Below are 17,104 nucleotides of genomic sequence, written 5' to 3'. Positions count from 1 at the left end.
ATGGCGTGGCGGTATGGGCAGCAAAAAATCAAGAAAATGTGCAAGTGTTTTATGTCAGGAGTGGCGCAAAGTCTGCAACAACAACAACAACAACGAACAGCAACGAAAAACACAAGCTAGCTGAAGACTGAATAAGTTAAAGCCAAGGAAGGCTTAATGACTAAATGGTGCGATTGATGGGGGATGGGGGATAGGGGATGGGGAATTTGAGGAGCGAGGGGGATGGACAAGCTGGCGGATGGCCAGATGGAGGGGCGGGATATGTAACTGAAACGAAACATAATTTGTGGCATGCAAAGAACTAACAAAGCGTCAGGCAAGCAAAACTTTCGGCATGCTGACGAGAAGCGTCAAAACGATCGAATCAATGTTGTTGCTGTTGTTGCTGCTGCTGTTGTTATTGCTGTTGTTGCTGTTATGAAGACCGCATTGCACATGCTCGCACTAATCAATACACGACAAGCACGGCAACAACGACAACAACAACAACAGCAATAACAAGAACAAGAAAAAGTTGCTTGCACTTCCGTTGCTCAGACGTTTAAGCAATTTGCAACAGCAGCAAATTGGGCCAAATTATAAAGCTGGCAGGCTAGCAGGCTGGCGGCAGTGGGCAACGGTAGTCAACAGTAGGCAGTAAGCAGTACACTAACAACAACAACTACAACAACAACAAAAGTGCAGTAAAATCAACAAAGCTTTGGTTTTTTTTGCCTCTGCCTCTGCCTTTGGCTAATGGCAGGTGCAAGGCATGCAAGTTAAACCATAAAGACATGAGTAAAGACACAACAGAAATATCGAGAGCAAGAGAGAGAGAGAGAGAGAGAGAGCGAGGACAAAGGGTGAAGGGGTAAAGCAGCTGCATAGTTACTGTTACTGTTGTTGTTGTTGTTCTCGCTATTGCTGTTATTGTTGTAGCCATTGCCATGGCCAGCCCCAAGGCAGAAGGCAAAAGGCACAGGCCGAACTACGATTTCTTCAACTAATGATAAGCCTAATTGTTTATGAATCGAAAGAGCAGACAAATCACGCATATTTACGGTTATGTGTTTGTACATACATATGTATATGTAAGTCGTATGTGTGTCAGAAAGTCGCCCCAAATAAGCATATAACATACACATGTATATACATAAGAGTATATGCATAAATATATACATATGTACGCGTGTAGGTATGCTTAGAGTATGGAACAAATTAAGAGTCAGCGAAAATGGTTGCCTGAGCCTAAATACAAGTATTAAATCATTAAAGAATACTGCTTGCATTTTAAATGTGAAATGATCGTCTTCTCTAAGCTATACATACATATGTACATACGTAACACTAGTGTTTATTTTCTCATTCTGTCAATAATATATACATATATTGCCACATATGTACTTTATGTATGCATACATATGTATGTACATATATTATTAAAATATAGACAAAATATTGGCTTGCAATCTAGATGTGTTTCCTTACTGCACAGAAATTAATCGTCAGCTGTCTCTTTTTCGACTGCATTGCCGACGCACTGCTTCACAGAGACGAAAAGCCCCTACTGGATTCTGAGGCCATTAGTGCTGCTTTAAAATTCCGATTTCGCCTTTGAGCTGCATTTTTAGTTTGGTGTCATATTTTGGCAATTCTTCTTAGGTTTGCTTTGGCTTTGTAGTTTCTGGTTCAAATAAATTTCCATAGGGTGGAATGGTGTCAAACATTTCTCTAAAATTACAGAGCCCATCTGCATATGAAAAACGGTTGGATGTTGCCCCAAATATGACAACCCCAAGCTCACACAAATGGGTCTATTGAGTGCTTGTAAGCTTGTTATTTTAATTTAAGGTTTCTTATATGTTTTAGGTTTCCAATTTGTTGAATTTCTGTGTACCGCAAGTCTCATATTTAATGTTTTGTTGTTGGTTTGAGAAATGATTAGGTCGTCGTCGGCTTAAAATATCAGATTTTGAAGAAGGTGAGTCTAACAGTCTATATTTATATAGACACACCCACATTTCCGCGTCAGCTAATGACAAACGAACGAGAAATACTAGAACGACAACGACAACAACAACAGCAGCAGCAAAGCCTTTAAGACGGCCTCTTCGAGTTCAACAAAATGTCAGCCACAACTTGAGGGTGCCTCTGAATGAATAACTGAATGACTGACTGACTAACTGACTAACTGACTGACCAGTTGACGTTACTTATTCACCAACTAAGCAACAGAAGCTACCTTCATTGCTGCCAAAACCTAAATGAAATTTAACACAAATGAAGCATATTTTTTAAAATAATTATTTCGAAGTTGTGCTGGAGAATAAATACAAATAAAACCCGATTTTTAATTTTATCTAAATTGTGGGCTCACATTTTAACTAGCAAGGAAGCACCGCTTCATTTTTTTTTTGCATTCTTTATTTTTGTCAAAGCGAAGCCGAAGCTTAATTTTAAGTATTTACTTGAGCTTTAAAACTTGTTGGGAGAAATACTTAGTTTAAGATGCACAGCCCTATAAAAACAGTCGTAGAGTAATTTTATAAACATATATGTACATATTTATGTATGTATGTAGATATGCACAAAGTCACAGTAAACGCAATTTATAGTACCCTTGCAGAGCATAACAAGAAGGAATTCGAAAGGAAAAGTTCCACAGTTTATTTGCGATTAGTACATTATAAATGTTTGTATGTACATATGCGTGTTTTATAGGTTTGTTTGTTTGTTTGTTTGTCTACTCACCAGCTCCCTGCCTGAAAGCTCAATGGATGTAGAACACGGGTCTCCTTCCTCTCTGCGGCACTTTGTTATTTGCTTCTGTCACTTTAAACGGTGCAAATAGGAATATATATGTGTATGTGTACGCGCATACATATAGTATGTGTATAGGAAGAACACGGCGACACTTTAATGTTGCACCTTGCGGCGGCTATTGCGGCTCATAATCACAAATGGTGGGCCGGAGTATGGGCTCGGCGGGGGCAACACTTGAGGCAGAGGCTCACTTTCGAATACTCGTTATTAGTTAGAAATATTTTGCACTTCTTATTTGATTTTTGTCTGACTGTTGCTGTTGTTGTTGCTGTTGCTGTTGGTATTCCAATGTCCACACATTCGATTTGACAAATCAACAATCAAACTATAATGCACGCAATATTTGTAAATATTTCTGGCTTAGGTTTTTGTTTTGTTGTGCACAGTAAAAAAAAAAATGTAAAAAAAATAGAGTATTTAAGTCGCACACACGGGTTTTTGTCTCTTCTTCAGGCTTTTAAAAACGTAATATCTAACGACGCTGCCGACGAAAATACAGAACTGCTTGCTGAGTGGAGAGTCCGCCGCTGCAATGCGCACGCCACGAGTTAACAAAACGCAATAAGCGCTCATACCAAGCGTCGAGGCCGTGGAGGCCGACGAACATAACAAAACCAAAATAGACGCAACCGACAGCCATCGAACATGTTCGGCCGACTATGTCTACAGTCTGTTCAGTGGCTGTTAGGGCGCTGTTAGGGTGCTGTTAAGTAACTACGGCAGGCACGCAGCATGCGATGCTTAAGAGAGATGCGTTGCTGCACGGAACACATTAAGAGAGCAAGAGAACGGCGAAAAGCAAGGCGATCATGCAATTTTCTTTATTAATAAATAATTTTAATGCATTAAATTATAGTTTTATATAAAATCAAAGTCCACTCTTGTTTCAACTTAGCCCAAAAATGAAGGAAACAAACTCGTAAACTTCTCAAATCATACCAAGTAATGGCATCATACGATATTAAATGTTTGAAATACTTATGTGGAACTAATAATGTGAAATATTTTATCTTTGTAGATAATTTAAATCAAATGATTTGCACGATTTAAGAATGCCGGGACTGTTACACACACACGCAAACAGTAAGCTGATCAATAAGTCAAAAGCAAGGTCTTCAAGCAGCCGGGAATCGGAATGGTTCCAATTCTCCCATTTTGTGTTCTCAATCAATAAAACGATTGATTTAAGCAATTTGCTGCGTGTCCAAACGCAACTAATGGTCAGGAGACTGGCGGTGGTGGTTCTGCGGACAATCCATAGGCACATGCATATGCATGTCGATAGGGCCGTTTAATATTTTTCCACAACACCCCCCTGCGTCCGCATTAGGGCCGCATTAGGCATTTGAGGCAAACCTCGACGGCAGGGCAGTTAATTCCAAACTTATAGGACCACCAACGAATGCAGCACGAATGATTGCAACGAATAGGTGGTCAGATGAGTTTCGCTTGCAAATGCCGCAACTGCAGCAACTGTTGCCATTGCTGCCACATTCGGAAATTAGCTTGAGGTCAATGCTGTCATGACACTCAGTAATTACTTGCTGCAGCTGCTGTTGCTGCTATTTGCCGCTGTTGTTGTTGTTGTTGGTGTTGTTGGTGTTGCCTCTGCTGCAATCAAAGCGCAGACATTGCCGTCACCCTCGTCGTGCGAACGTCCGCAACATCTTGCTTCATTGAGCTCTGGCAGCGCATATGGCGCTGCGATGAGACTTTTGGCTGCCACAAGTTTTCAACGAAAAAAAAAAAAACATCAAACATCAAAATCAAAGCCATCTGCAAAGCGACGAAGTCGAAATACTCTTGCACTTTTCTTTTGGGCCTATAGCCAGCCGATTTTAGTGATAATCGATTACTTATACACTGCTTCAAGTTGCAAGCTCAGATTATAGGACCGTTCAATACTCCTTCTGGTGCAGTGTATTGATAACGAACATTAAAATCAGGCATCAGGCATGTGGAACACGGATTGGAAATATTCCATTCATGTGATCTGCATGGTACAGTTTTTATATCTCCAACAATCTCTTAGTACATTTTCTATTAGATCGGAAATGTTATCCTATTGGAGTTTGCGCTGCATTGCCGGTTCATTAAAACGCTTGCATGGATGAAATGAACCGCTCGCCAAGGCGATGGAACTTAAATTGCAGGCTGGCCTCCAAATTTAGAGGTGCTCGTAATTGTGAGAATCGAAGAGCTTGCTGCCAAGCAGCTGCAATATGAGTAGCAACGTGCTAATGAATCGACGCTCATCGACTGCAAGATGCGCCGATTTGGCGACGCTCTATGGGCACATCAATACCACCACACACTCACACACATACACATTTATATACACATATAGTATTTTCCAAGACTTGAGCATAGAGCGCCCCAAAAATAAACAACTTTCTGTTGAAAATTTATAACACAAGTGCGAGAGCAATTTAAACTACGCGTGTGACTGGAGCCTAGGTATATCGTCTGGAGAAGCGGATTGGGCAGGGGTAGGGGAAGGGGAAGGGGCAGGGGTACAGCATATATGTATGTAGAGTCTGGGGCTGCGTGATGAAGTGTCGGCGTTGGCAGCGCTGCGCTCTTTCCAATTTTCTGTTATTTTCGGGGCCTTTTTTGTGCTGCGGGGTAATTGTCATGTAATTTATGGCCGACGTATGGGAATATCAATGCTGGGCTAAATTTACACACAAATAGGCACGCACACTCGTACACAGGGACACAGGGAGGCAGTGAGAGAGAGCAGCGACTGTGGCAGAGATAGCACCAAAAATTTGGATAAGCCGCGAAACAATTAAAATTAAAGCGCTGTTTTGGTAGCTGGTCCTAACCAAGACCTGCCCTTTGCGACTTTGGTTTTTGGTTGCGATAAACAGATTTCTTATAAACAAAAATATTGAGCTACAAGCACCAATTGGGAGCCCTTCTTGTTGTTGTTGTTGAGGTCTGTCTTTCCCTGGATAGGTCAAGTAGTTGCGGCAAACACGCAACAGCTTCGTTTGTAAACATGCCCCATAAAGCGAGCACTTGCCTGTGTTCACAAAATGTCATTCACTTTTAAATTCATAAATAAAATACAAACATTCATACAACATACTACTATATATGTATCTTATATGAATTACAATCCAATTTAAATTTTGTTCGTATTGCTGGTGATCATTAGAAATCACTGCTAGTTCGAAACAAAAACAAAGGTTTAGGGGGCGATTTCAATCGTTAGAAGAAGAAATTATGTTTTTTGTTGCCGTTTAATATATGTATGTACATACTATATATACGGGTTGGGCGAGCTGAAAAATGTAACAGGCAGAGGAGGCGTGGCAGACCCCCGAAAGTACATAAATGTATATATATTCTTGATCAGCATACAAATTATAGGAAGGTATAGCCATAAATATAATTGCTGCCCAAGCGCTGCCCGCAGCTGCTGTTGATGTTGCTGCTTTGTTTCAACATTGTACTGCAAACATGCTCGCACAGACACGAATAGACAGGCATAGACATGCATACACTCGCATGGACACAATTCCTATGTAAATGTGCAATTATACACCCATTACGTGAGCTGGCATACCGAGGAAGGTAAAATCGATCAAAATGTATTTTTGAATTTTCTTAATATTTTTAAATTTCTATAATTATTCCAAGCATACTTTATGTACAGAGTATTTCAAAATCGGGACACCCGACTTTAGCTTCTCTACTTGTTTAATTACGAGTTGCAGTGGCAAACGGTATTTAAAAAAAAATTAATTAACAAAAATGTTTTTTAACACATTTTTTTACTGATCGTTGCGTCCTTTGGAGCCAACTTCAATGGCATAAGCTTAGTTCGATTTAAAAGCACTTCCGCCCGAGGCAGCCGAGTGGTGGCAAAGCAATACCAAAAACAATAATAGCTAACAGATGTTCGCAGCTTCATTTATGAATGCCGGACGGGGGGTCGGGGGTGACATTCAATTCATATTTTATATACCTCTGGAAACCTCCATTTGTATAAACATGTATACATAAATAAAAGAAAAGCGATTTTAACGCCCCGACAGTAATTTCACGCTATTCCCAGCTCCCCATTGCTCCTGCTACTCGAATTCCGCATCCGACGACTGCTCCTTCATTGCCTTTGTCTCCCCGTGTTTATGTTAAATGGCTTCTGCCATCCGGTATATGCCACACACGCACACACAAACACACGCACGTGACTATTTTTAGGTGATCCCCATAGTCCTGAGTTAGTTAAGACGGTCCTTTTCATCAATTCAAATGCAATAGCAGCTAGGCATGATTGACTGTGAGCTCGGTATTCGTTTCACTTCTTTGGCCCTTTCCCTGAGGGCGGGGGTGTGGCCTTAAAACAGGTCTACCAGCTGATACCCATTCCCGATTCCCCGTCCCCCGTTCCCCGCCCCCGTCCCCGTCCCCAGCCACTCGCACTTAGTCATCGACAATACTTGCGCCCGCCCTGTCGCGTCATCTGAGCGGATGCTGCCCATCTAAAAATATCAGTCGTCTTCACACAATGGGGGCGAGCAGTCCGAAGGAAGACAACTCGTGGTCTGGTTACCGCGACAGCTGTAGTTCATGCAAATTCGCGTCGTCGGGGTGCATGGCATTTGGCACGCTTCAATCGCTGTTGCATCCAAAACAACAACGGCAACAACGACTTTGTTGCTTGCGCCAATTTCAAGGGCATGCGATGCAGTTCCACTGGAGGCGAACAACACAAAAAAAAAAAAAATAATAACTTAACAAAAGGGGAGGCAGACGAGTGGGGATTCTTTTTTTTTTGTCGCCGACAATACTACTTATAGCCAACCCCGTCATTAAGAAATTAAATATATGTTATATACAGATGTGTGTATGTATGTATGCGCGAGTATGCACTATTTTTTGAGGTAGAACTTTACTGTTTATACTTGTACTCTGTTCTTCCTTTAGAGCTGCAACCCTCACATGAAGATTCAACTCCTGGCATTACGTTCATTACGTTCACTACTCGTCTCTTTAGCGTTTTTATTATTAATACCACTGTCATGGACCTACCGTCTACCATCTACCACTACCACCGCCCCCTTCCATTATCCGCCATGGCCGTAACACTGGCAGGCGTCGCTTTTTATGTGTGTTTACTGTGAAATTTATTTTTAATTTAAACGACGAGCCTCGGCGTGTGCCCTGTGCTGTGTGCTGTGTGTTGTGTGCAACTGGAGTAACTGTAAAAAAGGGAAAACATTTAAACAGGATGCAGCAGCAGCAGCAACAACAACAACAAAAACAGACGAGAAGCAAGCAAACGAGTTGAAATTGCTTAAAAATTGCCAGACAGTGCAAATATGTTCCAAGGGGGCCAAATGGCCCGGGGCTGCCTGGAGACGCTATAGATGTCGAGTTGACAGCGTCGCCAGCAACACCGACAGCAACAACAACAAATAGTTGGCCAAAAATAAAATTCAAGAATAAGTCCACACAAAGATCAAGTTAAGAGGCAGCGCATTAAAGTCGCTTCAAATGCTGTTGCCAGGCGCCTCTCTGGCAATCGCATGCATGGAGGGATGGAGCGGTAGGGCTGACTTGTATCACTGTCAGTCTGGCTGGGAATAGGTGAAGGCATGGGATGAAGTGGAGTGGAGTGGAGTGGAGAGGAGAGGAATGGGGTGCGGTGCGGTGCGGAGCTGGCATTAAAATGCAAAAGCAAAAGCATTTCATTTGCAACGCGCGCACAGCACAGACAAAATTTGAAATCAGCAAATTACGTGTCATGTAACTAACACATTTTGGCTGCACTTGGCAAGCCTGAAACAGTAACTGCAACGGCAGTAGCAGTGGCAGGGGCAGCGGCTCTGGCAGTGGCAGTGGCAAGACATGACAGCGAAACGTGCGGGCTGGGCGTGCGGTTCCATACAACACTTTTTACTCCACTCCATCCTGCCCAAGCCGAACTGTGGGCTTTTCTACGCTTAAGACGCGGACATGTAATTATCGTTGCCAGCGACATTTTCGCCAAAGGGAATTTGCAACGTCAATGTCACTCGTTTGACCCTTCCTCCCAATACCACCCTCCCCCACCTCTAGATCTACACATACAGCCCTCTCCAGGCCGACCATGCGGACATTGCCGCAAAGGCGCGCGTGAAGGGCTTAATAAGCCTAAAAGAAAGGAGCCTTGCAGGGCAACAGCTGTTGGGCGAGTCTATTGGTCTCCATCGCACCTACCCAGCTCTTGTTAATGAAGTCGGCCTCACTGCTAGAGCTTCTCCCCACCAACACCCCACCACCGCGCGAAGCCCAATCACAAAAGCCCGCACACAGTGTAACATTTACTCAACTTCAGTTGGCAAAAAAATAAATTAATATACACTTCCGCTTTGTGGAAAATGTCTGGAAAATGTGATTCTTTCCGTTGCTAATCGCTTATATTTATTTAGAGGCAGTACACCCATCATGTCCAACAAGGCTCACATATTATGAGAAAGTTAAAATTCAGAGCGTTCATACACTGTTGGGCTCTTTCGGACCAGCTGCCCTGAAGACGGTGAAGAGACGAGACCCCCCATTCTCGATTTCCCATATCTATGCTATGTAATGCTAGCCCTGTCTTTGCCATGTTTCAGTTCTATATTTTTTGTTAGCTTAATCCACGGTGCAGCAGGCGGCATGTGTGGGACGTGTCGGATTTTGTGCGCTGCTTGCTCGACTTTATTTAAATTTTGCCAGGCTGTGCGTTCGCCGATTACTTTCGCTGTCTAAATAATTTTGCAAAGCGATTTTGGGTTATTTGAGCCAAGCAAACGATAAATGGACGGACAAACGAACGAACAAGCGGACAGACTGACTGACGAGCTGACAGACGGAGAGACAGAGAGACGGAGAGAGGGAGAGACGGACTGGCTACTAGCTAGCGTCTCAAGGTGAATGGAAAACGAGCAAACGAACGGTAATTACTTAAAAAGCTGCCAATGCCGTTACCAACACTGCTAACACTGCTCCTTTTGCATTTCACTATTAAGCGTACGGTTTATTACACGTTTGGGACGCCATCAGCAGCCGCTCTCCGCGTGCCTTCAGTCTAAGCCGACAGGTTGGTGGTGTGGTGTAGACGACTTGGAATGAGCGGGGTGGAGACTGATGTGGAGGAGCTGCAGGAGGTCGAGGAGGTGGAGGAGAAGGGGAAGAACTCTGCACTTGCGCGGCTGCCGTTCCATTTGAGAAGTGAAATGGAAGTAATTAAAATTGCCTGCATTTTGTGTAAAGGCCGCATGGGGTTGGCGTTGGGGGTCGGATCGTAATTCTATATGCCGTTGGGCAGACAATTAGTTTTGCAAAGGGCACACAACCCATGCACACACACACACACACACACACACACACACACACACACACACATCTAGTAGCATCAGAAAAGCGATGACGACTACGACGACGACACGACGACGGCAACGAAGATGATGATGATAATGACGCTGAGGATGAGGATGAGATGATTAGGCAAAGGACTTGGTAACCGTTCCCCTATGTTTTTTATTTGGTTTTTTTAAGCGCTTGGCATCGACTTTGACGTTCGCACGCCCGATGTGCATTCGATGTGATTGGTCGGCTTTGTTTGTTGAAGATTCGTTCTCAGTTTTCGTATTTTTCTTCAATGCTTTAAATTCTGTTTCCAAAACTCGCTTGTCTATTATTTTTGGGTGTTTGTTTTTTCTTGTTCTCCGCTGCAAATCGGCGAAAAGGCACGTACCTCATGAAGCGGCGTACAGTGCCAGCACTCCACTACGTTGACGTTGCTATGAGGCAGAGACTGGGGTTTCATGGAGCGTTCAAGTTGCCCCGGCACTTTGATTTCGCTTCGTTTCGATTCATTTCGTTTCGATTTTCATTTTCCATGTAGAAATTGCTGATAGTCGAAGCGACTCCAGGCACTCAGTGCGATGCACTTCGCGACACTCGCTGCAGATCACTTTAAATGCAGTAGAAATGTAAGTTCATTGGTCCTGAAAGCCTCGGAAAGTTGAATACTGGGTGTGGGAGGAAGGGGTGTTTGTAGTCAGCTACAATAAGTCATAAATAATTAGACATTTTTATTAATGAATTGTGAATACTGCAGGATAATTTAGTCGTGAACTTTAGAATATTTTTGCAGTCACACTCTTCATTGATGCCACAACTCATGAGCCACAAATTACAGTCCCAATTGCCAACTCCTAGCCCCATCCAACCACCAGACAGTGAGACCGTCAGTCTATTACCCCTTTCGTAAAAAACGAGTTAAATAAATGAAATTGTCATAGCCGATGAAGTTGATGGCGTTGCAAGAACTGAGATTGGTGCAGTCGCTGACAATGACGTGACAGCCACAAAAACAACAATACATGTGACAACGACAACGACAATGACAATGATGTTGACGATGATGACTTTCAATGAGTCAACTCAAGAAGACGAACAACGAAGACGACGACGACGACAACGACGCGCATCGTGCCAGTCGGCTTGTTTTGGTGCTTTATGCAGTTGGCAGCCTTAACTCAAACCCAAAGCCAAAGCCAGCCCAGACCCCCAACCCGATCACAGGCCGATTGAAAATATATGGATCTGAAAACCCCCTCAGACCGGAGCAGTACTGATTTACTTAGCGATTTGCTTAAGAAGCAAAAAAGAAGACAAAAACTGACTGAGTGTAATTATTACAAGCAGGCGGCATGGCATTATCATTATGACTGACTGCGACGCTGACTGATAAAAATAAAGTGTACGAGTACACGATGAAGCCTTTCCTCCCCACTTTCCCACTTCCCCACTTCCCCACTTTCCCCCATTTCTCAATTTGAAGCGATGTGGCAAGCATCATTATCAGCAACGCTTTAGGGGAGACTATGGAGGGCTCACAAAACACTTTATGGCACTGGCAACAGCGTCTCCAACTTACACTCCAACTGCAGTATCCGAGTCCCCATCATTGTCATCGTCTTCGCGGCTTCGCATCTTCATCATCGTCGTCGTCGACGTTGACGTTGACGTCGACGTCGTTGTCGTCGTCATTCAGACATTTTATTCATTGAATTGCTTCATGCTCGAAATTTATTGTTATTATTAGGCGAGCGGCGGGGTGTGGCGGGGTGCGGCGGTATACGGCGGGGACTCGAGTTATTTTTATCAAAAATATATACATTAATTTCTGTTTATGTGTGCATACTCGTACGAGTATGTGGCTCTGCTGGCTCGAACTTTTTTCGGGTTGCGACTGAGTATTAAATTTATGTGAAAATTCATAATTGGATTATGGCATTTTCAGCTTGCCGCGGTCGATGGCGTTTGCGCTCGCGTTCACGGTTGCGCCTCCAGTCGACAGTCAGGCCGAGGGGGTCGTCCAAAGTGACAATGAACTTGAAAAGGAAAGGAGGCTGACTGAGCGATTGTGCCTCTTGGGTGACGGAGACTGCGCCTCCGACTCCGACTCCGACGGCGTCTGCGACAGCTAAAGAGACCATGATTGTGAATACGGCCGTTCACTGCAGCCGAGTTGAGCATTTTCCTTTTGTGTAAGCGTTGCAGCTCTCGGCATTTCGATTAGTTGTATGCACACACATACTATAGGCAGCAAGTTGCAAGTTGTTGGACACTTTTGATTTTAATTACTGGTCATGTGGCTGCAGCAATTATAATCATGTGGCATGTTCGAGGTGCTGCAACAGCCGATTCAGCGGAGAGCTAACGAGCCACTGGTATGCCTGAAGATACATAAGTATTTGAGAGTAAAGTGCGTTTTTTTGCTTTGACGTTTACAATTCCCCAGATAATAAGTTAGGGAAGTGGTTTCCCAGACTCAGATACGCTGGATTTATTAAATGGTGCCTCACAAAGTTTAATAAATATTTGTAGCCGTTCTCCACGCTTAAGGAGAGTACTTTTCAACTGGTCTTAGTTTCGTATGTAAACTAAATTAAATAATGAAAGATAATGTAAAATCAAAAACGAAATCGGTGCTAACGAATGTAATGACGCTGCCATCAGAAAGTATATACTGCTGCAGCACCAGCAGATACCATTTCATTTGCCTCCCTCCCCCACTAACTAGGCTCTGCTTCTGATTCCATAAACCTATAGGAGTATCGCGGCAACCGCAACTATAGACAGATGAAATATGCATGTATTTAAATGCGTTACAATAAATTTTTGATTTATTTGCGACGCCATTGACTGAATTTGAAATAGCTGCGATTTATTTCGCATGTTTACGAAAGTAAAATAAAAAATGAGAAGAATACCACTCACGAGGATGTGAACGCAACGGATATCGAAGCACCTTCCCTAGCTGTGTGAGAATTTGGTTTTTTCCGAACCCATTTTATTAAATAGACTATTTCGGTTTCTTCCTTCAACATACATAATGTGTGTGAATAAATGGTATGTTGGTATGTTCGTGTGTGTTCGTACCTTTCTGCGTGCATTTTTAGTTATTTTATATTTTTGCTGTGGCTGTTGCTGTTGCTCTGGCGGTTTCGTTTCAGCTGCGGATTTCCGAATGAAAAATTGCACACTATATTTCACAGATTTGTAGTTGTCGTTGCAGAACTTTTGTTCTCATTTGATTTAACTCGTTGCAATTCAATTTATTTGTTGTCGTTTGTCGTAAGCCCCACTCGCATTCCCTCCCACTGAGCCACGTAACTAAAACATTAAAATAAATAATGTAAATCATAGAAAAAACATCGTGACAGCTTCGTTTGATGTAATTCGCTTGATGTCCACTTTTTTGGGCAGCGCAAAAAATTGCAATTTAATTCATTTCATTTTTTATAAATACTACATAAAGTATGCCTAGTGTAACCAAATTTGGACATTTTGTTAAAGATAGCCCTAAATGCTCGCAAACTAACGAGAGCGGGCATGGGCGGGACGCTTAAGAGTCAGCATCAGACATGATACAAAATAAATGAAACCTTCAAAAACTTGTCAAATTTAAATTACAAGTACATTTTTTGGATTCAATGCGTTACTACCCTTTTTTTCATCCGCTAAATGAAGTGCGACAACAACGCGTGGCAATCCAATCAGTGGCGATCCAAAAATAAGTCGGCCCATTTCAGCTTAGGGTATCGTGAAGATAAATATAGATATCTAGTCTTCAAATCCTTCTTTATGCTTGTAATGCCGCATACGAGTGACCTTTATGTTGCGAGAAACGATAACGAGACAATTTCTTTTTGAGAGATGTAAAAATGGGTTGAATTATTTCATACCTAGATGTATCTACATTCGATTCATATTTTAACGACTGATTGGTTCGTGATAATCGGAGCAAATTTTCAGTATCTGTGACAAGAATGAAGTGAGAAACTCAATACAATAAGAAACACTATTTCCGATGACAATGATTTTGACTGAGCCCGAATGCAATCTGTACCGAAGAATAAGTTCAAATAATTGAGACTTTACCTCACCGTCATCATGCAGCACAATCTTTCTTCAATTGCACCCCAGATTTTGTAGGAGAGCAGCTTTAGAGCCACTTCAAAAAATGTAGTCAGATGAGAACGCTCTTTAGATCTATTCCCCTTGTTACTCCGACTCCCCTTGTTACTCACGCTCCGCAGTTGACAAGTATGGTTCTGGGTCTTGACTCGGGCTACATTACTAAATGTACCCAAAAATATTTGGAAGCTGTCTACAAATTCAGAAATGCTCGAAGGCTGTTGAAATGAAATGTCGCCCATGTCTTCTCCGGGTGTTTGCGGTTCTTGTCGGATTCTTATTTGATGAGCATTAAAGACATTTAATGAGCATCATTAGTATGTATGCTGGAAGTCCAACTGTGTGGGAATAACAGACGACACAGCTGAGACACGAACATCGCAGATAGAAACAGATAGTTTCAGAATAATGTATTTACAAACGCACTGGTATCCACCGCAACAGTAACGACCAGTGTGCGTGAGTGTGTGTGTGTGTGTGTTGTGTGTTGTGTGTGTGTGTGTGTGTGTGTGTGTGTGTGTGTGTGTGTGTGTGTGTGTGTGTGCGAGTAGGTGAGTCTACCAACAGACTAATGAAGTGAAAAAGGTCGAGCCTTCGATTGTGTGAACACAGGATCTTTCTGTCCGTCTATCCGCCTATTCGACTGACTGTTTGTTTGTTGTACTGCACGATGCATCGCATTGAGAATTTTAATTTTCCGAATTTTATTATTTGTAGCTGTCAAGGGCAAGCGTGTTGGGCCGAGCTGAGCTGAGTTGAGCTGAGCCAGCTGGTCCAGGCCATAAAAATTGATGCTATCGACCATTAAGTGGGGAAAACATTTTTGACTTTGATCGAAAATGTTGAAAGCCAACTTTTGAATGATGATCTGATGCAAGGCGCTCCAATTTCTCTTACACCCCCATTGCAATGTCTGATTAAGGAGAGTCGTGAGTTGGAGTCATTTGATTGACAATTTCCATTCGCTCCCCAACATACATTTGTAGCTTTGCAAAGGGGCCACAATGTCTATAAGAAACGAGTATATTAATGTTGCAAGCGCATAACTAAATGATTGCCATTGGGAGAAAATTAAGGAAATTTGTCAATAAACCAAAGAAACTGGGTCTTGATTGCAGGCCAAGGGTTGGCCACAAAAATGCATTTAGCATTAAATGCTATTTCTGGCTGTTTCTCTCTCTCTCTTTCCATCTCTCGTCCTCTCTTTCTCTTTTTGTATCATATATCACTGCTTCCTCTTGCTTTGTGTTATTTTTTGATCCCTCGCTGTGATCTTCCGGCCTTTGCTGACTGCATTTCTAACTGACATTTTTATGTGTGCTTCTTTGTGTTACCAATTTTCTGTTTAAACTTTATTGTTATTGCTATTGTTATTGTTGACGTTAGAGTCGTGTAGAGCGTAGAGTGTAGAGTGTAGCTGTTGTTGCTGCTTCTGCTGCGCAATCCTGTCGGCACTGTGAAAGGTGAAAAGTAGAGAGTTGAGGCAACCCAGCAGCTAGCACGTTGATATTTTAATTTTCCTCATTTTTAGAGTTCGGAAAATGTGTTGTCGTAATTAAATAAATTTACAATGTATGTTTCTCTCTGTTTCTGTGTTTGTTTTCCCTTTACCTACTTTACACTTTTCACCATCAGTTTTTCTCACACACAACCACAACCACAGTCACAGGCAGAGCCAGCCCAGAGCCAGAGGCACAGCTCCATCCACATCGTTGTCGCTTTGCGGCCTCAATACTACGGCTATTAAATAACATACCTATTGCCCTCTTCTTGCTGTTGTCTTTGCTCGCTTTATTGTTATTATTATTATTACATGAACACACATTTTTCCTCCGCGCATTAACAACAACAACAACAGCATTAAGCGTACAATAAACACCTCACCAAAGTCGGACCTGCCATTGCCTCTTTTTCCCAGCTTCCGCATCAGTTAAAAATAATGACTGGAAAAATGCGTGCGTAGAAATGCACGGGGAAATTAGTCTTATATCTGGGCAGGCGCACATCAAACTACGTGTATGACTGCCATATGCGTGTCTATATAAAAGAAGATATATGTATATAGTATATACATACAATACAGCTCGATATACCCATAACAAAATGGCAAGCGGACTTACGCCGAATACGGCCAACAACTGTACGCAGAGTATTGGCAATTCTGCGATTCTTTTCGGCTTTTGAGCTAATTGCAGCAGAAGCTCACAACTCTTAAGCGCCACTTTGAAGTGCAGCAGAAGACGACAACAGTTCTCGCAGATTCAATACCATCCACGCCATGTGCACTGCAGCTGTGTGGAGTCCAGATCCAGGCACATTTAAAGCACAACCCAAGCGCCTTTATCGCCTATGCAGTGGTCTAGACACGCACGAACATGCAATGAAAATTGTTATTTCGGTATCCGATCATGTACGCGAGTACAGAATACTTGAGCTTTCCAATTCGAAATTTGGTTGGATGGAGCGGCACAAGCATTCAGAGAATTCAATTAAAACCAAGACATGGTATTTTATGCAGTCAGGATTTTAACCACTGTGCATCAGGCGCCTGGTTCTTGTCAACACAACTGCACTGGCTTCCCAAAAGGGTACTGTGCGCAAAGTTATTTGGGATTTTTGTTATTGAAATTTATGGATGGAACAAGTGCGTCGGCCGCACTATCGCAACAGAATTTGTGCGTGCCATTTACTCGTAGTTATGCGTTTATGTGTTATTTCATTTGATTTCGTTTTCCGTTGAGCTTTTCTTGTGGGAAAATTATAGAAGGGGCAGAGACTGAGGCAGCTGCATTTTCCACGAGCGGCGACCATTTGTAATGAGAATAACGCGACT

The 17,104-nt window shown here is 42.6% G+C and overlaps 1 protein-coding gene across 2 annotated transcripts in view; it reads right to left on the bottom strand.

Moving 5' to 3' along the window:
* The window catches only part of LOC115633257 (irregular chiasm C-roughest protein), a 31,208-nt gene extending 27,998 nt beyond the window's left edge, over positions 1 to 3,210 (bottom strand). For both annotated transcript variants that reach the window (XR_003996331.1, XM_030530661.1), the window contains exon 1: positions 2,731 to 3,210. The gene's annotated coding sequence lies outside the window, so the exon portion shown is untranslated. The remainder of the gene's footprint in view (positions 1 to 2,730) is intronic.
* Positions 3,211 to 17,104: the final 13,894 nt, after the last annotated feature.

This window comes from Scaptodrosophila lebanonensis, unplaced genomic scaffold (assembly GCF_003285725.1).
Source record: "Scaptodrosophila lebanonensis strain 11010-0011.00,11010-0021.00 unplaced genomic scaffold, SlebRS2 tig00001418-arrow-arrow-pilon, whole genome shotgun sequence".
NCBI classification, from domain to species: Eukaryota; Metazoa; Arthropoda; class Insecta; order Diptera; family Drosophilidae; genus Scaptodrosophila; species Scaptodrosophila lebanonensis.
The sequence above is the reverse complement of the archived record's forward strand: the minus strand, read 5'-3'. Positions and strand labels throughout refer to the sequence as shown.